The 23,497-nt window shown below is 42.7% G+C and overlaps 1 protein-coding gene across 4 annotated transcripts in view; it reads right to left on the bottom strand.

The window, feature by feature from the left end:
• Zbtb44 (zinc finger and BTB domain containing 44) overlaps positions 1–3,242 on the bottom strand; it is a 53,355-nt gene extending 50,113 nt beyond the window's left edge. For all 4 annotated transcript variants that reach the window (XM_041656965.1, XM_041656966.1, XM_041656967.1 and 1 more), the window contains exon 1: positions 2,812–3,242. The gene's annotated coding sequence lies outside the window, so the exon portion shown is untranslated. The remainder of the gene's footprint in view (positions 1–2,811) is intronic.
• Between the last annotated feature and the right edge of the window lie 20,255 nt (positions 3,243–23,497).

The following is a 23,497-nucleotide window of genomic DNA, read 5'->3' as shown; positions in this document are numbered from 1 at the left end:
GACAGGCTCCAAAAGCTACAGAGAAACCCTGTCTCAACCCCTCCCCCCAAAATTCATTTTTGATAAAGTAGAATCAAAGATGACAAAGTCTGTCTTGCTAATTTGAATTGGCTATATCACTATGAACTCAGGATTAAACAAATGCAAAATGGCTGGGTGTGGCAGCACACACCTTTAATCCCAGCACCTGAAAGGCAGAGGTAGAAGGATGTCTTTGAGTTCCAGAGTGAGACCCTAAGTAAATTCTTAGTTCTATCCTTTCAAACAAGTCTAGAAACAGTAATTCTCTGGCAGCAACGATTATGCCAAACTTTCGGATCTTTTTATATATATCATTTCTCATTGAAAAGACCAAGACTCCTTGGATAAACAGCCCTTTCCAGATGGCACAGAAAAAGCAGCCTTGGGTACCTTTTACAAGAAAGTGCTTCAAGATAAAGAAGACACTGTAGCCAGTTTGAAAGGGTTCTTATATCCAAACTGGTGACAATGTGGCCCTCAAAAAGGATCCTAATTGGTTATAAAATTAATAAATTCCCTGGTGGTACTACTCCCTCAACTCTCAAGTCCGTAATGGTTTAATAACCCCCTCAAAACGAAGAAATATATATATATATGTGTATGTTCATTAGGATAACAATTTCCCTAGATCTTTAAAATTAACCAACAATTAAGGTGATAAAATCAAGCATTTAATCTGCATTTTTAGGAATTTAGTTCATACTTAATAAAGAAAATTCAGAGATTATTCAATAAAATAATTAAGAGCTAAAAATCACTAAGGAAAGTAGTCAGAAATAAGTTACTTGCTTCCTGTCCATTATTATCTTAAGACCACATATAATCAAAATGTCAAACCACACCTTTACAAAAGACCTTGCAGTCACCCCTTTAATCAAGTGATTCTATTTAACATCGTCAAATGTGTGGTGTTCAAACACTACCAACTCCTAACACATACAATTGGAGCATAGGGCATCACCTATTTAAGCATTCTTGACTTTAAACCAATGAAATCTCTGTTCCAGAGATGTTCAATCTCTTGACAAGATACTATCTTTATCTACAGTTCTCAAAGGACCGCACAACCATGTTATCCACACAAAAACCTAATATTTTCAGTTTACAACTTTGTGTTGGGTTGTATTCATAGATATCCTTGGCCTTATGCAAACACAGTTGGGCAGGTCTGGAATCAAACTTTCACTTAAAAAGAAGAGCAGTAAATAAAATGACACTCAGAGGACAAGGTCACGGCTCAAATGTTTTACAAAAAACAACTGGTTTGGTCAGTTAAGTGCACCCTCCCCATGGATAGTCTGGGTATTACCCTCTTTAACAATAGGCATGACTAAATACACATAATCACCAAATGCAGTACAGGAATCTCGATTGGCTACAGCTGTGGAGATACTTTGGGACTATTGAGGACATTTCAATACAAAAAATTTGATGGGCACTGTTATCGACTTGGTATTTTTAGGAAATATTTAAGAAACAGGAGGAGGCACACTGTCTCAACAAGAACAAAACATGCAATATAGGAAGAAACATTGAATACTGAATCTGGTACTAATACGGCCACTGTGTTTTCCAGACAACTGTGTAAAACTGAAAACTTTCAGGCCATAAATGAAATAATATCACTGCTAGAGGACGAGCAGAAAGACACCTGGGTTCAATTGTCAACTTACTACTTGCATAACCTAGGGCAAGTTACAAGTAATGTTACTAAGTTTCTGTCTCTTCTATAAAATTCAAAAGTTACCTACATCATCGGGTTCTGAGACTAAGACTACACATATAAAAAGCAAAACACTGTTGCACAAAGTAAATCTGGTTCTCCTTATTAAATCAAATCAGAAAATAAAAATTAAGAAAACATTCATTTTTACATTGCACGTGGAAAACTCCAAAAGATACAAATATTATAAATCAGCTGGAAATCAATGTGAATGAGAAAAAAAATCAAGATCTATATTTTTTTTAAACCAAAAATTATCAAAAGGGCAAAAGCAAATATCAAATCTTTATCCAGCCTCTGGTATCTATTATCTAGTTTGTTTTGGATATTAACTTATCTACGCATAAAATGATAATAAGCGGAAGTTAAGAATTTTTTCTATAAACATTCAACAGATTAGTATGCTTATATATTAAAAAAGTAAGTTTTGGTCTTAAATTCTGTAAGTTACTAGAAAGTACACGAACATCACAGTTTACAATAGATTCTGGTTCAAAAAAAATCCAACAAGCAATTTCCTTTAATCGGTTATAACTTAAGTCGTCATTTCACTTGCAGGTAACCTCTTTTTGTTAGGCCGACAGTAAAATGACCAGATACAGAGAGATCCTCAGGTAGGTGTGTGTGTGTGCGCGGTGTGTGTTTGCATCCTCTTCCTCTTTTCTTTTTAAAAGAAAAGTGCCGTTCAAAAACGGGGGGTGGGGGGGGCTGGAGGAAGCAGCCGGGAGGGGAGGAATAAACAGGTCTAGGGCTCGCGGGGAGACCAGGTGAGCGCGTACAAACACCCCGCCAGCAGCGCATTTGCTGTGGGGCGGATTGTCTTGCAAATCCGCTCCCTCAGAAGATCCGGGTGACTACTTCAGGTCCGCAGGGATCCAGGCCAGCCCCCCCTCCCCGATTAAATGACAATGAGGGGACCCTGTGGGGTGTTTCCCGGTACGAACCGGAGTGACAAACCGGGCTTCCTCCCCCCGACCCCCGCGTCCAGGTGGGCGACGCGTGGTGTCGGTCCCCGGGCGGGCCCGCCGTCTCCCTCCTCCTCCCGCCGGCCCTCCCCTCCCCGTTACCTGCGGGCAGCGGTGCGGGGGTCCGGAGGCCTGCTCCTGCTCCTCCTCCTCCTCCTCCCCGCCTGGCTGGGGCGGCGAGGTGGCGGCGGCGGCGGCGCCGGCAACCCCGGGGGGAGGGGGCGGAGCGCGCGGCTGGCTCCTCTCCTCCCCCGGGAGGCTCAGGGGACCCTATCTCGGGCCGCCGCGCCTAGGCCAGTGTGCAGCCTGGAACTGGGCGCGCATGGCGGCGCCGCTCGCCCGCGTGCCCGCGAGGTGTGAGAGTACGAGGCGCGGGGAGGAGAGCGCCCGGCGCCCGCGGGGCCTGAGAGGAGGAGCGAGGGGCCCAGCCCGCGGCGCGCGGGCGGCCGTTGGGGGCGGTTGCCGAGGGCGGGCGACGGCTTGCGCTGGCCCGGCGGGGCGGGGTGGGGAAGGGGAAAGGGACTGAGGGGAGGGGAGGGGAGGCTGGGAGGGAGCCGCCGCAGCGCGCGTGCGGGCCGGCGCCGCCGTAGCCGCTCGTTTCACTCCAGCCTGTTTGGGGGCACTTTGTTTGTGTCCCACAATGCTCCGCGCGGACGGCCGGGCTGGGGAAGGGGAGGGGCGGGTCCGGGCTGAAGGCGGTGCGCGGCTATTGCGCAAGCGCAGAGCGAGCTGTCCTTAGCCTGTCGAGCCAGCCAGACACAGAAGCACCGCGGGGCCTTGACCCGGTCTGTGCACTTGTCTGTGTGCTTCTACGTGTGCACAAGCGCCATGAGGCTTGTCCAGTTTGTCCTTCTGTAGACGTGCCCCGAGCTGCACCAAGGGAAACGTTAGGACGGTTTGGTTTTCCTTGAAACTAAAAACGTAAAGAAACTGTTTTTCTCTAGTGGTTGCAGCTGCAAAGCACCCCAGCCCTTCTCTGTCGGGAAAGAAGTTTGGGTCATGTGGCCTTTTTTCGCACGTGGAAACTGAGGCCTATCCAGGCGTGGCCACGAAGGCCGCTGAGAACCTAGCGAGCCCTGCTTTCTCCATGATGGACAGGGATCCCTTACAAGTGGTCCCACAGAGCGTAATGGTGCGCCTGGCATCCTCGCAGTGCTGTGAGGTGGCCCTAGCATTTTTCTGATTACCGTGGCAGGAAGTGCAGTTCTGAGATGACTAGAAAAAGAGAAATCGGCTCCCATGTCTCTCTCGTTTCCCCAACACAGAGTGGCTTCTACAACCTAAAGCGACTGTGAACTATTCCTTCCCCAACCGTGAATGGCAGGCATCCTAGTACACCAACTCTTCTCTGCTCTTGGGGGAGGGAATGTGGGGGTCACTTGACTGATACAGTCTAAAGGGCTTTCAAGTTTTGGTTGCCTACAAAATCAGCGCTTAGGTATTAAAACTCCCTCAGAGAACCAGACTTGGTGATTAAGCCGGGGGGGGGGGGGGGAGGGGGGGGAGGGGGTACCCCGGGAGTACCCCCGGAGACAGGTGGCATTGTGCCCAAGGAAGCGTGGAGGAGGGCAGGATGCCAGTCAAGGCTCTGCACCTTGGGCGCTGTGCATTTGTATATGGATACTAGTATACTACGTACCCACACCTCCAGCTTTTAAACCGAAAGACTTGGCCTCCTCCGACTTTAATCCACCCTCCACATGGCAAACCCCCGAGCATCAGAGCTCCCTACCCAAAGAAAGGTTCTTTCAAATAAAGGTAACGAAACCAAGGTCTGCGGCAGCCTTTCACAGTTTCCAACAAATTTTCAAGTATATAGAAGGCATTTAATCCTCGACAACCTAATCTATAGATTTCTTAGTATTTCTCTATCATGTTTTTAAAATACTTTGGCCCTGTCTTTGCACTGAGAATTGAAGAATCTCACTGTCTAGGGCGGTGCCTGGGTTTAAAGCCCTTGGTGGAGTATGTGCTGAAAACATGTGTCATGGAAACAACTGGTGAAGAATCTAGAGGGAATAAAGTAGACAAAGTCTTAGGATAGTTAATAGACAGTCAATAAAAGAGCATTCAATTGGACTTTTCTAATTGTGACTCAAGGGACTGAGGAGATAGCTAATGTTGACAGGCTGGGCAGAAAACACACACACACACATATGCACACATTCACGCACACAGCTTTAATTCTCTTGTCTCATTTCCTTTTCTCTCTTTAGCTTTGTCTGTTTCTCATTTTGCTTCTAAAACGTTATCATCCTCCCATCGCATTCCCACCCTATGTCTGAAGAATTTATTGACAAATGGCTTTTGGTCTCTGAAAGGCAGAGTTCTAGATGCTTGCAGAAGGTGTTGTGAGAAAAAAATGCTAAGATCGACTGTTGCTGGAAGCCTCTTCTGTATTTTGGTTCCAGGCAGGATCAACTTCTGTGGCTTCTTGAGCCTCCCACCTCTTTTCTTTCCGAGCTAGCAGAGACTTGCCCTTGGGTTGCTAGAATAGGTAGACCTTTCTTTGACACCAGGTTGAATAATTCTGTTGGGAGGATTTTGTGAAATCGGAATCCTGTACACAGGTGAAACAAACAAACTAGACAGTGTGAGGGACTTTTAATTATTAACCCAGCGTGGATGATTCTGAGGAATTCAAATTCCAGGCAAATTCTGGGGAGGGGGGTATTATATTATCCATGAGTTGCTTGGGAGACTCATTTCTTGCAAAAACAGTACTTTCTTGTGGTAGATCATTACTGTTGAATGGGAACTCAGTTATTTAAACCAAAACATATTTCAGAGATAGAATGCTTTATACTCACGAGAAAGATTTCTAGTCTGACTGGAATTATTTCAACAAGAGCCTATTACTTACTTAAAACACAATGCAGGTTTCTTCCTTTTAGATTCTTCTAACTATATAAACAAAAACTCTTTTCCTTACCCTGAAACGCGCCCCTCTCCAATGTTCCCATTTCACCATCTGCTCAGTTGGGTAGGTCAACCTTGTCATTTTCCTACCCTGCAAGTCAATCCAAATGAACAACTCCTGTTAAATATGCTCATTCCCACTGCCACCATCCTGAAACAGAACAGATGGCACCTAGAAAATGGTAATATGGCTTACCTGGCTCCCAAATAGACTCCCTCTTCTCTTCACTAACCAAATGGTAGCCAGAATTGTAATGCTTGGAAACCATGTCAGCCAACAGCCGACAGTTTCTCTTGTTCTCAGGTAAAGTCCCAAGCTCTTACTGTGGTTTTCATAAACTGTGGGTCCTTCCTTGTCGTCTTTAAAGAAACATGGCAGTCACAGAGTGACTTTTCTTTTTAATCTCTAAAATACCATGCTTTTTCTTGATTACGTTATTTCCTTTAAATTGTAATATTTTATTCTTTGGATATTTTCCTCCATCTTCAGAGCTCTTCTTTTATATATCTGATAGTTCTATGTGATACACTTTGAATAATGTAAAATATATTTGTTACATAAACTACTGTACATAATATTGGTAAATGCTCATGTGCTGTTTGATCTCACTGAGAAGTTGTCTCTGGAAATGGGGTTGCCTTCCTGCTCCCCATTTAAGAGGGAAGCCTGTTTTTCTCATAGTCTCTTCCAAGGCCTCTTTGTTTGTGAATGAGCTGCCATCCTAGCACACACACACTTCTGGAACGGCAAGAGGATGAAAATAGTCCAACAAGCCCAGAGTAGAAACAGCAAGTATTTGAAAACAGCCCTGAGGCAAACCATTTCTAGCAGAGGTTACTGTTGTTTATCCCATGCTACTAAGATGCCTGCAGTAGGCACAGGGAACTGGAGGTTCAGCTGACTGCTTCAATTTGATCAGTTGGTTTCTGCCAGATGGTTTTAAAAATTCAATTTGATGATGTTACCTTTCTGCTGCTATTTATTCTTTTCCTTAGAAGCGTCTCCTGAGGAGACTTCACTGTCTCAGTCAGGAACTCTAGCTGGCTGCCTCAGTGGGGCTTCCCCCGTCAATTCCTGCTGGATATTTTAAGTACCCAATTGGATGATGTTTTGCTTTCTTTCTGCTCCTTGTTATCCTGTTTATTCCTTCGTTTTTTTTTTTCTTTTGGTTTTGTAAGACAGATTTTCTCTGTGTAGCCCTGGATATCCTGGAACTGGCTCTGTAGACCAGGCTGGCCTCGAACTCAGAGATCTGCCTGCCTCTGCCTCCCAAGTATTAGGATTAAAGGCTTGTGCCACCACTGCCCAGCTATTTATTCTTTCTTTCTTTTTTTTTTAAGATTTATTTAGAAGATTTATTTAGTTATTATGTATACAACATTCCATGTATGCTCGCATGCCAGAGGAGGGCGCCAGATCTCCTTATAGATGGTTGTGAGCCACCATGTGGTTGCTGGGAATTGAACTCAGGACCTTTGGAAGAGCAGCCAGTGTGCTCTTAACCACGGAGCCATCTCTCCAGCCACTATTTATTCTTTCTTTTGCATGCTATGTTCTTCTAAACTTGCTCATTCAAATCTGGAAGTCCGGCTGTTGTTTATCATCTTCAGACCCATACAGACCAACAATAATACATACCATATGTAGTATATGTATCTGTAATGTATGTAATATATGTACAATTTTTATTAAAATGAAACTCACATGCTACACAATTCACTCATTGAAGGTGTGCTGTTCAGAGATTCTTAATATTTCAGAGTTAGTTGTACAATTATCACCACAGTCAGCTTTTAAACTTTCTCATTACCCAAAAGGAAACCCAGACCTACGTAGCTATTACTCTCCTTATCTCAGCTCTCCAGTCCTGAGCAACCACTAACGTAGCTTCTCTCTGCCCATACACATTTGCATATAATATAATATTTTTCCCAGTTTGTTGAGTTATTTTGTGCTTTTTTTTTTGTTTGTTTGGAGACAGGGTTTCTCTGTGTAATAGCCCTGGTTGTCCTGGAACTCTCTTTGTAGACCAGGCTTGGTCCAACTCAGAGATTCATCTGCCTCTGCCTCCTGAGTGCTGGGATCAAAGGCATGCACCACCACTCCTGGCTTAGTTGGTACATGTTTTAAGGCCTCTATATTATTTTCTCTTTTGGGATAAGGGATTATATTATGTTATTTACCACAGTGTAGATTTTTGACACTTGATATGTATAACATGTTCCTTTCCCTTCTGCATTTTTGTGTGAATCAGTAATGGGATCTAGATGTTTTATCAGATTCAATTTTTTAAAAATATTTATTTATTTATTTATTATGTATACAATATTCTGTCTGTGTGTATGCCTGCAGGCCAGAAGAGGACACCAGACCTCATTACAGATGGTTGTGAGCCACCATGTGGTTGCTGGGAATTGAACTCAGGACCTTTGGAAGAGCAGGCAATGCTCTTAACCTCTGAGCCATCTCTCCAGCCCCCTCAGATTCAATTTTTATTTAGGACAGATTACTTTGTAGGTGGCTGTGTGTTTTTCCACTAGGCAATACAAAAATGTGCGCTAGCCTTTTTCTTTTTGTAATGCTAACAGCCTCTGATGAGTAATGTTTATATCAACTAATTGATTAGGAATTTTTATGTGGTGATTTAATTCTTGGTGTGGGGTATTTGTACACTATGTGAAGATACATTGCTGTGATTGGTGTAAGAAGCTGAACGGCCAATAGCCTGGCAGGTATAGGTGGGATTTCTGGGCAGAGAGAAAACTCGGAGAAGAAGGTGGAGTTGCTAGCTAGACTGGGAGGAAACAGGGTGGGCAGTAAGGAGATGTGGTAATACCACATGGCAGAACATAAATTAGTATAAATGGGTTAATTTAAGTTATAAGAACTAGTAGGACAAGCCTAAACTAAGGCTGAGCTTTCATTATTAACTGTAAGTCTCTGTGTCATTATTTGTGAGCTGGGGGCTCAATAAAAAACCATCTACAAATTCTATTCATCTTATTTTATTAGTTACAAAGGAAATTAATCCTCCTTGTTATTTGATTATCTAATAGTATAGTATAAGAAGGAACGCCGGACACAGGCTTGATATGCATGCGTGTTCATACATGGGTAGAAGATGCTCTTTTATGCTCTACTATTCACTGTAAATATATGAAGTAAACACTGTAGTTATCTGTCTGACAAATGAGGTAACTAAAGAGAGGTGAAGACATTTAGGCTGGAGAGATGGCTCAGCCGTTAAAGGCTAGGCTCACAACCAAAAATATAAGACATTTGCCCAAGATCATATGATATTAAATATCAAAATCAGGATTTAACTAGAAGTAATTTGTCTCCAGAACCCAAGGTATTGTACTTACTACTGATGTCCTAAATCTCTGTTTATGAGTTCTGTTTTCTTTCTTTCTTTCTTTCTTTCTTTCTTTCTTCCCTCCCTCCCTCCCTCTCTCTTTCTTTTCTTTTCTTTTCTTTTTTTTTTGAGACAGGGTTTCTCTGTAGGTTTGGAGCCTGTCTGTTTTCTGAGACAGGATTTCTCTGCATAGCATTGGCTGTCCTGAAACTTGATCTGTAGACCAGGCAACCCTCAAATTCAGAGATCCACTGGCTGTTGATGAAATCTGAATGTGATTGCATGTAATTTTTCAACCTATGTTCTAATAGACAGATTTAATGACCTTTGAAACTGTAAAAATCACAGGTTTGTTTTTTGTTTTTCTTGTCAAAGTTTCTGAAGTGAGCTTATGTTATACAAGAAGTTAGCCTGGGGCAACGCTTGCTTCCAAAAGCCTTAGGAAAAGTAGTCATGAAAACAACAGCAGAGTTCTACATCTGTTTCCTCTAGACTGTATTTTGTATCAGAGTAGCCATGATTTTGTAAGGGCAGCCCTCAAGAGTTTGGACAGATTAGTGTTCTCTTTTGGAAAGAGGGGGGAAGCTCCTGGCGTTCGTTTAGTGGGGCTCACGGGGCTCATGAATCTGCATGAAATCTTCACAAAGTCCCTCTACTTTCCTAGGTTATATAGGAGGTGGAAGGTTGATTGGGGGTTGGGAATTCCTCGGTAGTACAGTTTCTCATAAATTGTTCAAGGAACTCTATAAAGTGGTGCTTCTTTCAGGAATGATATTGTATCAGTGGGATTCCTCAGCGAAGTAGCTGCCCGCATTTGCCCAGGGGACTTACAGGTGACTTACCTGTGTCACCCATGCTTCTGCAGCAATCCCAATACAGTCCCTGTTTCCCCAGTCTGGACTTGGATGGAACCTATCTGGAGTCTGGTAGTGCCACTCTATAAAGATGAATAGTTTCCCCAGGAAGATTATCATGATATCTCACATGTGAAACTGACAGAATCAAAGATGACTACAGAATAGTGTGCCCATGGGAGAAACCCTGGGGTGATGTAGAATGGATTGCTACAAGCTCTAATTGCATTTATATGATCCCTCTTGGCAGTGATGAAACATGCAGCTGAGGCTTATCTGTCTGTCCCAAGGGAACTTACCCACCTAAGGGAACTTGACCTGGAAATAGATATACAGGAGTGTAGCTGGTTATTTTACTCTTTGGGGGCCTGCCACCCAGCTCCCAAATAAACACACACAGATTCTTATTATTGCTTATGAATGCCTGGCCTTAGCTTGGCTTATTTCTAGACAGCTTTTCTTAAATGATTCCATCTACCTTTTGCCTCTGGGTTTCTCCTTTTCTTCCTTCTGTATATCTTACTCTCACTCTTCCTCTGTGACTGGTTATGTGACTGGGTGGCTGTCCCCTAGTGTCCTCCTCTCCTTGTTCTCTTGCTCCTTCTTGATCTTTTTCTCCCTCTCTTTATTCTCTCTGTGTACCAGCCCTGCCGATCCTTTTTCCTGCCATGCTATTGGCCGTTCATCTCTTTATTAGATCAATCAGGTGTTTTAGACAGGTAAAGTAACACAGCTTCACAGAGTTAAACAAATGCAACATAAAAGAATGCAACACATCTGTGCATCATTAAACACATGTTCCACAGCATAAACAAATGTAACACATCTTAAAATAATATTACACTATACAGAAGGGACTTTCTTTATTAGTAGGAAATGTGGATAAGAGGGAAGATGGGATAAAAAGTGCTGAGTTTTTAGTTTTTACAGAGAATGGAAAGTTTAAGAGTTTAAGGGAAATCATAGAAAAGCTCTGTCTGGGTCACTTGATAGCGATGGGGGTTGGGGGATAAAAAGATGTTTATGAGCCTCTGGAAAGCTTTAAAGTCTGAACAGTTCACTGAAAAGATGAATGGCAAAAGAAGTACAGATGATCCCCTGTCCACCAGCTATTGTGGAAGAAGACCTGCAGGATGGTTACCACCCTAACTACTCCCCGAAGGAGTTAGCTAGTGTTGCAGGTCTGTGGAGGCCATAAGAGTAACCAGAGGCCCTCACTTGGATGGGATTTGTTGTGAAGCTATTGTGAAGGCTTTAGATGCTGAGCTAGGTGTGCTTTAATTCACAGCGACCATCCAAAGCAGAAGGGCCAGTGGAGATGGAACAGTACATGTAAAAAAGATTAGTGTGCTGTGTATATTTCTCATCTGTGAAAGTATACAGACAGCACAGGCATGTACTGTTCAAATATATTTTCCATACATTAATGGAAGTTTTCACTAGAAGATTTAAGCTATAAAATCAAGCATGCGTGGCTGGGTGATATGGGCTCATAGACCATACCTTTTTGGTAGCCCATTATGGATGGCAAAGAAAGCAGACAGTTCGTGGAGGTAAAGTGGACTATAAAAAGCTAAATAGAACCAGCAGAGGTAGTGCAAGCCTTTAATTCCAGCACTTGGGAAACAGAAACAAGCAGAACTCTGAGTTCAAGGCCCTCCTGGTCTACAGAATGAGTTCCAGGACAGCCAGGACCACACAGAAATAGAAAGTGTCTGTGGACATCCCATGCACATCTCATCTAAATAAGTTCCTCATCCTCAACAGTACATTCAGCATCACTCCCTTGATGGGACAAATGGCACAAGTGTTGGGATAGGTGTTTTTAGGCTATACTGGACCCTCCCAAGTAACAACCCCTTAGCTATTAGGTCCCAAGACCAAACTGTATTTGCTTGGAAATGATGGCACCAAAGCTTCCTAGATCCTGTCCACACACACTGCAAAAGTTTCATTATATAATGCTGACTCAAGAGTATTCTGGACTTGGAACAATATCCAGGAGAACAGTGAAAACAATAGCTAGTGAGTTTGAATAAAGGCTCCCTGTGTGAGTGTGATAGAACATTCTGAAAGCCCTAAGGTTGTTGGTTAGAACTGCCGGTGACAGATTGGGCTGCCTCTTTATATGTTGCTGTCCAGGGAAGCTCCTGTTCTCCACCAGCATCCCCTACAAGCTCTTGTCACTGTTCTTGCTTACACACTAGAACTATGTGGAACGTTCCGATGTCTGACGACACCATATAGTATGATTGTGGGACACAGAGAAATCAAACTTGCACTATGCTGTAAGTTTCCTTCCTATTGGCTAGCATTTATATGCCTGATACATACGTGGGCTGCTGGGATACAATTATTACTAAAGGTCCTGCTCAGCTATGGTCTCGGCATGTTATGCTATCACCATGCCTGGCAAGATGTGCCTGTTGGTACAACATTGGCATGATTGTTGTGGGTGCAACCTACTATCTTCTGATTGGATTTAAACCCCACTCCAGAGGAGAGGATTCATATTTCATATTGTAACCACAGACAAAAAAAAAGTTTGCTAGGAAGATGGTGGAGGAGTGGAAAGGCTGCTGCTATTGCTCTGTTAAATAGATGTAATGTATCTATGAATTTCCTTTCTAAATATCTGTGTTTATACCCGTAGATTGCTCCTCATGACAGCTGCAGTAATAGAAACTTATTACCATAATTATTATGGAAACTCATAATTTGTCAAACTTCTGGGATAATACCTATATAATCTTTATATCATTCCCTCCTATGCTCAAGAAGATGAGGTGGGAAGAAACAAAAGAAAAAACTGTAGTATTGTATACCTGTTTCCTCTGGGTTGGATATGATCATCTTGAATCAGAGTAATATGATTGTCCACAGGGGACTCTCATGACATTGGGCCCATTGATATTCCCTACTGGAGGGAAGGGGATGTACACAAAGTTTGTGTGGCTCATGGGGGAACATGAGCTTCACAAAATGCATTAGTCTTCTTCAGAACCTCATGAGGACTCTTCCCTCCTTGTGATTGAGTATAGGGGTCTTAATTGTTTTGTTTTGTTTTCTCAGTTAAAGAATTAAAAGGCAGGAAAAATCTGGAGCAGGACAGATAGCAGTAGAGAAATCTCAGACACCGCCATTAGCAGCAGACAGAATCAAGCTGAAGAAAGGCATTTGTTGGGGAAAAGGAAAACCACAACTGACCCTAGTTACACTTGTCGGTTTATCAAGCTTTACTTGGCTGGAATCCTTTCTTTGGCTTGCTGGTGTCTTCTTTGTCTGGTATGAATAAATTTCTTTGCCTTCCCAGAAAAGGTTAAGCAACAAAAACAACAAGAGAACCACTGACTAAAATAAGAAACTTGAATTGTATTTGATTATAAAATTTAAGAGACACAGTGAAAGATATGAGGAAAGAGATAAGGTAGATCTACATAGTTGATAAGGTATAGTGGAGCGGTAGACCATGCTACCTGACTGTGGATTCTGCAGTGTTCATGTTTCTGTTCGTCCTCTTCCAAGTCAGCTTTCTGTAGTGATATTTCATTTGTATTTTAATAAATAAAGCTTGCTTGAAGATCAGAGCATAGAACAGCTGCACTGGTCAGCCATATAGACCTGGCAGTTGTGACACACACCTTTAATCCCAGTAGCCACACTAGTTTGCCACAGAAACCAAGTAGTTAGTGGTGCATGCCTTTAATCCCAGCTCTAGAGAGGAATATAAGACAGGAGCAGGCAGCTTTCAGTCACTCTCTTTCTGAGGATTACTGGGGGCAGGATCACCGTTTCAGAATGAGGTAGAGGTAAGAGCCAGTGGCTGCCTGTTTTGCCTTTCTGACCTTCAGGTTGAATTCCAGTATCTGTCTCTGGGTTTTTATTAATCATGCTACTGCCTTCCTCTTTTATGATGTGGATATGAGGATCAGAGTTCATATTTGAGCATAGGCACCCATAGATTGAAGATACATGGAGCTTATGTACTTTTATATTTGAAAGATAGCAGAGGTTGCAGGACAGCTCTGCTGGCCAATAGCTGAATCTTACCAACCAACTTAATGGGTAGTTCTAATGTGGTTTACGTTAGGAAGGTAGGCAAAGGACTAGTAAAGTCAACCGTGAGTGGCTCATTTAAGACATAAATGCTGAAAGTTTAACGTGCCTGATGTATTGTTAGTGTGTTGGTTAGTTTTAGTCTTAGGTTAACTTGACACAGCTAAAGTCAACTGAGAGGAGAGAGCCTCAATTGAGAAAAGAGTGGCTCAGTTGAGAAAATGCCTCTATAAGATCTGGCTGTAGGCAAGCCTGTAGGGCATTTTCTTAGTTTGTGATTGATATGGGAGGTACTCAGCACATTGTGGGTTGTGCCATCCCTGAATGTGTGGTCCTGGTGAAAGAAAAGCCATGAGAAGCAAGCCGGTAAGCAGCACCCCTCCATGACCTCTGCATCAGCTCCTGCCTCCAGGTTCCAGCCGTTCTTGAGTTCTTTCCTGACTTCCTTTGATGATAAACAATGATGTGGAAGTGTAAGCCAAAAAAACTCTTTCCTTCCCAATTTGCTTTCAGTTATGATGGTTCATTGCAGCAGTAGTAACCCTAACTAAGACAAATCATGAGTATTTGCTACTTTTTGGTCCCCTCCTCTATGTAGGTTAGACGATGGAGCCTGCTTATTTTTGTCTCTCTCTAACATGCTCCATATGCCATTTGCTTCTCTACTCAGTTTTAGCTAGTCTCTTCATTTTTATGATTTTCCAGTCAAATGAAAAGTTTTACATAATACAACAAATGTTACAAGTAATCATGTATAGTCAAAATAGCACTTAAAATCTCTTAACTCACTTATAAAGCAAGTCATTGTATTTATGAGCCATGAGAGACTGCCATGTCTCTCTCAATAAGCTCAGCCCTGTGAGTTCTCTTCTGTGCCGGAGCCGATTATTCGTTCCTTCATTGAACAGGAGAGGAAGGCAGTGGCTTGACTTCAGAAACTCTAGACTCCGGTTCCCGTTGCTAGCTACTCACTCCATGAGCGGCACCCAGAAATAGACCAGTGGAAGGAATGGCAGATTTGTGTTTTTCATTGTCTTAGTCAGGGTTACTGCTATTGTGACAAAAAAACATGACCAAAGCAAATTGGAGGAGGAAAAGGATTTATTTGAATTATACTTCTACATTGCTGTTCATCATCAAAGAAAGTCAGGACAGGAACTTAAACAGGACAAGACCCTGGCAGCAGGAGCAGATGCAGAAGCCATGAAGAAGTGCTGTTTACTGGCTTGCTTCTCATGGCTTGTTCAGCCTGCTTTCCTATAGACCTCAGAACCGCCAGCCCACAGATGGCACCACTCACCCCATGGGTCCTTCCCCATCAATCACTAAAAGGGAACCCTGATTGCTTTTCGGGCTGAGGAGGGGGAGGGGACTCAATTGGGGGAGGGGGAGGGAAATGGGAGGCGGTGGCGGGGAAGAGACAGAAATCTTTAATAAATAAATAAATTTTAAAAAATAAATAAAGAAAGAAAGAAAGAAAATGCATTTTCTCAGTTGAGGCTCTCTCCTCTCAGATGGCTTTAGCTTTTGTCAAGTTGTCACAAAGCTAGCCAGCAGAGGTGGCTTCTGCTTGTTCTGGGCACTCACTCACTAGGTAAATCGACACTAACGCTTTCTTCTCCCAAGCTGACCTGAAATCAATGAATGAAATGTGTGTATACTGCACCACTTCTCAAGTACAACATATATAAAATAATGGAAGACAAATAGACAAGTAGAATATCCATTCCTTTTTGTTTATTTTGTTATTGTGCTGGGAACCAAACTCAGGCCCTTGTGCTAACATAGATTAGGTAGAGTGTTTACCTAGGACGCTTGAGGCCAACTAAGCTATATGTCTCAAAAAGAAAAAGGAAAAAACGGGTTGAGGGGGCAGATTAGAAAAAGGAACACAAAACACAGAGGTCATTGATCTAGAACTTGTGTCTTCTGGAGGAGAATAATTAAGTTCAGGGCAAGACCAGAAACATTCATTGGCATCTATTTCCTAATTCACTTTCTTAAGAATGGATTTTTGCCGAGTGGGGTGGCACATGCCTTTAATTCCAGTACTTGGCAGATAAAGCAGAGAGATCTCTGTGAGTTCAGGGTCAACCTGATCTATATATTGTTCAGACCAACCTGAGCTTTATATGCTTTATATGTTTGTCCCAGGATTCTGCCAGGAGAATCGTCCTTGGTAGCTTTCACTGACGAGGAAGCAAAGTTACCTGCTGAGAGCAAGATCAGAGTTGTGGGTCGTGGCTTGACCTTGATGAGCAGTGGCAGGGAATTGGAAAGGTGGAACCGGATATAGTCTCAAACCTCACACAGGTGTTGCAGAGGTTGAAAACAATCTATTTATGAAGCATCAGTCTGGAGAATTTTGAGCAGAAGCTTATCATGGCCACTATCTATTGGTGGCATCAGGAACTCTGCTAATCTCCTTACATTCACTATTTTATTAATTCTGATAATACTTAGATAAATATTATTATGTGTTTATTGTATATAATGCAACATGTAGAAATAGTTATTGAGGTAAAATGAAGGCTTAAGATAGGTTGCCCATGTCTACTTACTTAGTAACTGGCAGACCTGAGATGCAATTTGAGCTGTCTTTTGTTGGGAGCTGTGAACCCCAAGATCCTGAATTTCTTGCAAACAACTTGTTTTCCCTTGATCTGAGTGCCTACAGCTGCTCTGAGCAGGAGACCCTCAGGAGTTCCTGATGGCAGGGGAATTGTTTCTGGTGCGTTTGGCTGGGGCGTAGCTATCCGTATATAAGCTGCCTCTGTACACAATAAAGGGGGCATTCTTGGGGCATTCTGGCTTCAAGAATGACCTGTGTCCCTGTCTCTCTCTGTCTGTGTGTCTTTGTGTGTTTCAGTCTCCAGCCCCTTGCCCAGCTCAGGAATTGTATGGCGGCGCAAAGAGGACAGATGGGCATCGTGTGCCGCAGTGTTTTTCTCAAAAGTTCCTATTTGCTTCTGCCATGGCTACGCATTAGAAAGACAGTGTCTGGTTATATTCAATCTTGAGTGTTTGCAGAGGTGGGTAAAGCAAGATAAAGGAAGTCCACAATGCTGGATTCGAGAGGTAGAGTGTTTAGATGTGTGCTGTGGATTCCAGACACCAGAGAGATGGCCTGGAAGCAAGTGGGGAACAGAAGAATGGATCTATGAGTGAAGAGGTAGCTGTGCAAGGGACTGACCATTGTTTGGTGTTTTTGTTTGTTTGTTTGTTCTTGCTGTTTTGTTTGCTACTGTGGTGTGAATCCAGGGCTTCAGACGTAATGAACGTGTGTGCTGTCCTTGAATAGGCCTCAATCTTTTCCTTCTCTTTTTTCTTCTTTTCCTTCCTTTTAAAGATTCAATGTGTGTGTGTATCTGTAGAAGCCAGAAGAGGACATCAGATCCCCTGGAAAAGAGTTACAGATGGTTATGAGTCAACTCATGCTGCTGCTGGAATTCAAGCCCGGTTCCTAGGCAAGAACAATACATCTCTTAACTGCTGAACTCTCTAGACAGCTCTTCTTTCTCTAAAGATGTTTTTAAATTTATTTATCACATATACAGTGTTCGGCATGCAGGGATGCCTGCACGCCAGAAGAGAGCACCAGATCTCATTATAGATGGTTGTGAGCCACTATGTGGTGGCTGGAAATTGAACTCAGAACCTCTGGGAAAGCAGGCAGAGCTCTTTATCCCTGAGCCATCTCTAGCCCCTCTTTTTAAGATTTTTTTTATAAATATTTATTTATTATTTATTATGTATACAATATTCTGTCTGTGTGTATGCTTGCAGGCCCGAAGAGGGCACCAGACGTCATTACAGATGGTTTTGAGCCACCATGTGGTTGCTGGGAATTGAACTCAGGACCTTTGGAAGAGCAGGCAATGCTCTTAACCGCTGAGCCATCTTTCCAGCCCTCTTTTTAAGATTTTTATTTTGAAACAGAATCTGCTAAATTGCCCAAGCTGGCTTAAACTTGTGATCTTTCTTAGATTGAGTAGCTGGTTAAGTAGTTGCAGGATAATCTTTTCGTATTCTATGAAGATGTGTCTTTGCCAAGGCACCTTCTGGTTGGTTTAATAAGAATGAATGAGCAGGCAGAAGAGGGTAGGCAGGACTTTCAGGCAGAGATAAGAACTCTGGGAAGAAGAATTTGCCAGCAAGACACGGAGAAATTGGACATACAATATGGAGGAGAGCTAAAAATCCAGGTGACAAAAGGTAGATTAATATAAATGTCCCCCAGTGCTGGTACTCACAGTCATGGCCAGCCTTTACATGGGTGCTGGAACTTTGAACTCAGGTCTTTGTGAAGGGCAAGTGCTCTTACCCCTCTTACCCACTGAGCTATCTCCCAGCCCTCCACTTTTTTTTTTTTTTTTTTTTTTTGAGACAGGGTTTCCCACTGAACCTCGGTTTCAGATTGACTAGAATTGCTGACTTGCCATGGCTTTTCAGGACTCAACCTTCTCCCAGCACTAGGGTTATAGACACATGCCACTATGCCGGGCTTTTATGTGGGATTCAAACTCAGGTCCTGATGCTTGTACAACAAACATTTTGTTGCCCGGGTCATCTATCAGCTCCTCTATTTATATACAGACTGAGCTCCTGATGTATGTGGGCTTTCCTATTAGTTGCTACTCTAGTTTGCTTTCCGCTGCTGTGATAATCACCACAGCCAAAATCACCTTGGGAAGGAAAGGGTTCAATTCAGCTAACACTTCTTCCCATCTGAGGGATTTCAAGGTAGGGATTCAAGCAGGAGCTGAAACAGAAACTATGGAGGAAAGCTACTTGCTGGTTCCTCCTTAGCTTCCGCCCAGCTAGCATTTTTTTTTTTTTAAAGTTCAGGCCCCCTTGCCTAGGGATGGTACCACCCACAGTGGGTTGGGCCTTTCTGTAACAGTTAGCAATCAAGAAACTGCCTCACAGACTTGTCCGCAGGCCAGTATAATCCAGGCTATCCCTCAGTTGAGACTCGCTCAGATAACTCTGGGCTGTGTCAAATTGACAGCTGAAGCTAACTAGGAGGAAGAACTCCAGGAATAAAACAGGTTTCCTGAAGAGGAAGAAAATCTTCCCCAAGACTGCAATGTAGAAATCCTGCCTGCTGGTCTGCTCAACAGATTTCAGACTTGACAGTCTCCACACTTACATGAGCTGACTCCTTAACATAAACGTCTCTCTGGCTGCATATGTATCCTATGGGTTCTGTCTCCCTGGAGAGCCCTGGCTAATTTAGGCTGCTGCAGAATTTAGAGAGGATCCTGTGAACACAGTGTCAAAGTCTCCAAATGAACGGGAGAGAGCCCTTGGCAGCAATAACACTGAAAAGCTATAGCCAGGCTGGAGAGTTGTCTCAGTGGTTAAGAGCACTGCCTGCTCTTCCAAAAGACCCAGGGTCAATTTTGAGCACCCACATGACAGTTCACACCTCTCTGTAACCCCAGTTCCAGAAGATTTGACACCTTCACACCAATGCACATAAAATAAAGTCAAATAAAAAAAATCAATCAATCAATAAGAAGGTGCAGTCAACAGCGTGAGGATTCTTTACCTCCAAACTCCCCTTTCTTTCTTTGAGACAGGGTCTCTCTTTGTAATCCTGGATAACTTGAAACTCACTATGTATGCTAGAATGGCCTCTGACTCACAGAGATCCACTTGCTTCTGCCTACTGAGTGCTGGGCTTAAAGGTGTGAGCAACCACACCCTGCATGAGTACATGTTCTAAGAAATGGAATATGATTTCAATTTAGAGTTTTCTTCATCCAAAGATCAGTCTTCTTTTGGGTGTGGGTGTGGGGTTTGAGGCAGGGTTTCCCTGTGTTACAGCTCTAGTTGTACTTGAACTCACTCCGTAGAGGAGGCGGGCCTTGAACTCACAAAGATCCACCGGCCTCTGCCTCCCTAGTGCCGCCACCCACCACGACCACCACCCTGCTCAGTCTTCCTTCCTGTTTGATCTGATCCAGTTCCTCAGGAATTATTCAGATAGAACTGACTGGTTAGGAAGGGTTCCTGTCATCTGTAGGAAAAACTGATGATGGTTTTCTCTTTGATACAAAAACAGAACATGACAGCATTTGTTTAGTTTTTGTTTTTGTTTGTTGGTTCCTTTCTGTAAACAAGAGCCCGAAAAGATTGGTTTCAAATATAAAGAATTTAGGATTTTGATTTGCCACAGAAAATATCTTTTTGCTTCAAGATGAAAACCAGTTGGAAAGCATCCACGTTTATCTTTAGTTGACTTATTCTCATAAGCTTATTATATGTAAAGCTGAGTGGGCAATGGCCCATATGGTTTGATCTTAATGTCATATAGAGGAGTTGTTCTCTTGCTTAAATTACCCACTGGCAGGATTATATTTATTTCTAATTATGGAAATTTGCATTTAGACATCAATTCTCTTAAACTTCAGGCCATTTCTCCTTTCTGTCTAGTGGACTTTCCAATCTCTGCACACCATGCATTTCCCAGACTCCACTCCTGAAAACCATCTGTTCTCCCTACCCGTCATCCTGCTGTCGATACGTTCTAAACAGAACTCTTACCTCCCTTACACTAGACCTATTTTTCCTTCTGGGTTTCTCATTTCAGTGAATTATCCCACCACTGGCCAAATTTTCTTCTCTCTCTCTCTCTCTCTCTCTCCCTCTCTCTCCCTCTCTCTCTCGTTTGCTTTTGTAGACAGGGTTTCTCTGTCTAGAAAACCACAAAACTCACTCCGTAGACCAAGCTGCCTCGAACTCAAAGAACCACCTGCTTTTGCTTCCTGAGTGCTGGGATTAAAGTTTTGTGTCACCACCGTCCATGCCAAATTTTCCTAGCCAGAAACCCACACATTCCCATCACTTACATCTAACTACTAAATGAGTCTTTTTCATCAGCAATCCTTGACTCTAATTATCTTTGTGATCATCCCCTTATCATGGTCATGCCTTTTATCAGTTGTATAGACTGGAAGGTTGGAGAGTGGGTCCCCTCGTCTGTCTTTTCTCACCAGATAATCAGGGAGGCCTGTTTTAGGGACATGACTGACTACTCCTTTTTCCCAACTCTATAAACTATTCAGTGGGTACTCATTGCCCTTAGGCTAAACCATGAGCTCTCATTAGTGTATAAGATTACTTTTATGAATCTTGTCCATCTCTTCAGTCTTTGTTTCATCACCCATCTCTACCAATTTCATATATCATAAGTTTTCTAATTTCCTTGTGCTCTCTTTTCTACCTGTGCCTTCACGTGATGTTTCTTTTCTCTTCGAACCCCTTTTTATTTTGCCTGGCTTCTTCACACTCACTAAGACTCAGGTCAGTGACCAATTCCTACTTTTCCATGCTTGGTCCCCAGCTCATGGTGCTATTTTTTTTTTTTTTTTTTTTTTTTTGGTTTTTCGAGACAGGGTTTCTCTGTGGTTTTGCAGCCTGTCCTGGAAGTAGCTTTTGTAGACCAGGCTGGTCTCGAACTCACAGAGATTCATGGTGCTATTTTGAAAAGTGTTTCAACTTTAGGAGGAGGGGTCAAATGGGAGGAAGTAGGTCACGTGGGGGCATATCTTGGAAGGTTATGCTTGGTTTCTGGTCCCTTCTCTATAGTTTTTATCTGCTGTGAGGTAAGGAATCTACTTTACTGGAGTCAGTGGGTAAGGGTCTTGCCATGCAAACCTGGGACCCTGAGGTCAATCCCCAGAAATGACATAAAGGTAGCTATAGAGAACCAACTCCACACAAAGTTGTCCTCTGGACTCCACAGGTAGGCCATGGTACACGTGTACCCCAACACACATCATGCACACAGTATACACATTATACCTTAAAAATCTATTTTAACATTCCACATCTTCCAACTGCGATGATGATTAATAGAAATTGTGAACCAAATAAACGCTTCCTCCCTTTAAGATGGCTTTGCCGGGCATTCTGTCATAATGACAAGAAAGTCAACTATCTTTGTTGGGGTTTCTACTGCTGTGAGGAGACACCGTGACCACGGCAACTCTTCTAAAGGAAAACATTTAATTGGGACACCTTGCTTACAGTTAAGAGGGTCAGTCCATTATCATCATGGTGGGACGTGGCAGCGTGCAGGCAGACATGGTTCTGGAGGAGCTGAGAATTATTTTTTTCCAAGACAGGGTCTTTCTGTGTAGCTCTGGCTGTCTTGGAACTCACTCTATAGACCAAGCTTACCTCAAACTCAGAGATCTGCCTGCCTCTTCCTCCTGAGTGCTGGGATAAAAGGGCTGTGCCACCACTGGCCAGCAGGAATTCTACATTTTGATCCAAAGGCAATAGGAAGTGAACTGAACTCTGGGTGTGGCTTGAGCATATAAGAGACCTCAAAGCCCGTCTCTACAGTGACACACTTCCTGCAACAAGGCTATACCTACATCAACAAAGCTACACTTTCTAAGAGGGCCACTCCCTAAAAGTTTATAGGGCCAATTACATTCAAACTACCACAGCAGCTAATTTATCCCTGTCCTCCCATAAGTGTTTCAAGACATTTCTTGTCTTAGCCAAGTGCTCCTACTTCTCTGTTTCCCAACCTCCCTATTCCTACCACCATGGCATTTCTCATCACATGGGATGTTTTCTAGTTTTACTCCCTTGACTTTCCAAGCAGACAAGTTCTCTTGTAGCTCATGCTGGCCTTGAACTCCCTATGTAGCCAAAGCTGGACTTGAGCTGATCCTCCTGCCTCATCCTTGAACGCTGTTATTATAGGCATGTTCTACTATAGGGGACTCACAGTTAAGTCTTTTATAGTAGAGACTTATTTTAGTTGTCTTTGGAAGCTGGGAAATGGAAAGAGAACTACCATTTTAATGGTATTCAATACATTTTGACTGAGTAATGGAAAATAAAGTTAATTGATATGCTAATGGGTGGTCTTTGAGAATTGTGAAATAAATTTTTAATGTAAACTAGTTAAATTTTATGATATTATATATACAGGTATATATCTCATAGATTTTTTTATTTTAGCCAGTTTTTAATAACACAATTCTTTATTGATTCTTTGGGAATTTCACATCATTCACCCCAATCCCTTTTTCATTTCCTTTTGTATATATTCTACCACAATATTTTATGGCTACTATAGTTATATTATATAGCATCCCAAAATTATAATAATGTGATTTTAATTAATGGTGGCTTAATTCCAATCATATACAAAAGTTCTGTCCAGATATATCCTCCTGCCTCACTCTCTGTAATTGATGTTATAAACTGCTTGTATTGTATTGTGTGCTTATATTAGTTACCAAGGGGTGCTATAGCAAAATAGCACAAACTGGTTGGTTTATACATGGGAGATTTTTTTTGTCTCCCAGTTGGAAGGCTAGGAGGGCTGCTTCCTCACAGTGATTCTGTGAGAGGAAAACTGTCCCATAATCCCCTGGCAGCCTTTGGTGTTCATTGGCTTGTGGAAATGTTCCCCTGGTACCTATCTTCATTATGATTCGTGTTCTTTACATGGCATCCTTTCTGTGTGCTTGCCTCCAGTGTTTTCCTGTTTATTAGGACACTAGTCCTGTTAGACTCAGGGCTCCCTATTGCATTGTCACCTCATCTTAACTATGGCATCTATAATAATGT

Source organism: Microtus oregoni, unplaced genomic scaffold, assembly GCF_018167655.1.
Source record: "Microtus oregoni isolate MIOR12 unplaced genomic scaffold, Mior012 000008F_ref0000371, whole genome shotgun sequence".
Classification (NCBI taxonomy): domain Eukaryota; kingdom Metazoa; phylum Chordata; class Mammalia; order Rodentia; family Cricetidae; genus Microtus; species Microtus oregoni.
This window is presented reverse-complemented; position numbering and strand designations above follow the sequence as displayed.